This window comes from Trypanosoma theileri (genome assembly GCF_002087225.1).
Source record: "Trypanosoma theileri isolate Edinburgh chromosome Unknown TM35_Tth_33_V1, whole genome shotgun sequence".
Lineage (NCBI taxonomy): Eukaryota > Euglenozoa > Kinetoplastea > Trypanosomatida > Trypanosomatidae > Trypanosoma > Trypanosoma theileri.
The window spans coordinates 360,752-361,713 of NW_021639875.1; positions in this window are offsets into that span (position 1 = coordinate 360,752).

The following is a 962-nucleotide window of genomic DNA, read 5'->3' on the forward strand; positions in this document are numbered from 1 at the left end:
AAGCAGGCGGCCTCTACAATAGTTGCTCCTCTGCCATTTTGGTGTTCTGCTAGTTGTTATTCTCCTTTTGGTCGTTTGTAGCCTCTGTGTCGTTGCGCTGCTCCGCCTTGGTGGGGTTAGGCGGTGTTCCGGGCCGTCTCGGACTTGTCCGTGTGGCGGGGTCGGACCCCCACCCCCGTGTTTTTTTTTGGGGGGTGCCAGGCGCGCCATCTGGTTTTTGCCGTCGTGATTTGTGTTTTCTACGTGTACTGGCGGTGGTTGCGCTTTTGTTTGCGGCACCGCGCGTTGCGCTCTGGCTGTGGGCCTCTGCCTCCCATGGGTTGGGTTGGGGTGGCCGCCGTGGGCGGGGTTTTAGACCAATATGCCCTTAGTGATGAGGGGTGCCTTCGTGTGTCTTCAAGGCGCGGGGTATATGAATTTATCCAAAGGAAACCAAACTCACTCACTAAATGTTTGAAGTGGGTGTTCTCCTTAGAAAACGAATTCTTTTTATTTTTCTTTTCAATACATGCGTTCTTAGGAATGCTATCCCCTTGGTGACGTTAGGCCATCGAAAGTTGGAACCAATGCCCATTATCCCTTATTTTTTTGAGGAAAGCCATGGGCCAGTAAATTCTCTTTCTTGAGAGTTTACGGTTTCATAAGCTACAAACGTCATACAGCACCGGGGCCGGCAGAGTCGTACTGGGACGAAACTTTATCCAAGAAGGTCCTGGGACGCGAATCAGTGTGCCATCAGCAGCAGTTTCTTTTACATATTTCACTTTAGTGTGAATGCTGCTAAAAAATGGAGTGGCAGGGACCCTAGAGATAGTAACAATTATGCCCTCTAGTGTTGGAAATTAGATTTGGCCGCTGAGGGGACTCAGAGAGGCGAAAAAAAATCCATGTTCTGCCACCTACGAGATCCATTGTAATTTCATTACCAATGCGTACTCCCCATGCCCAACGGTAGTAAATAA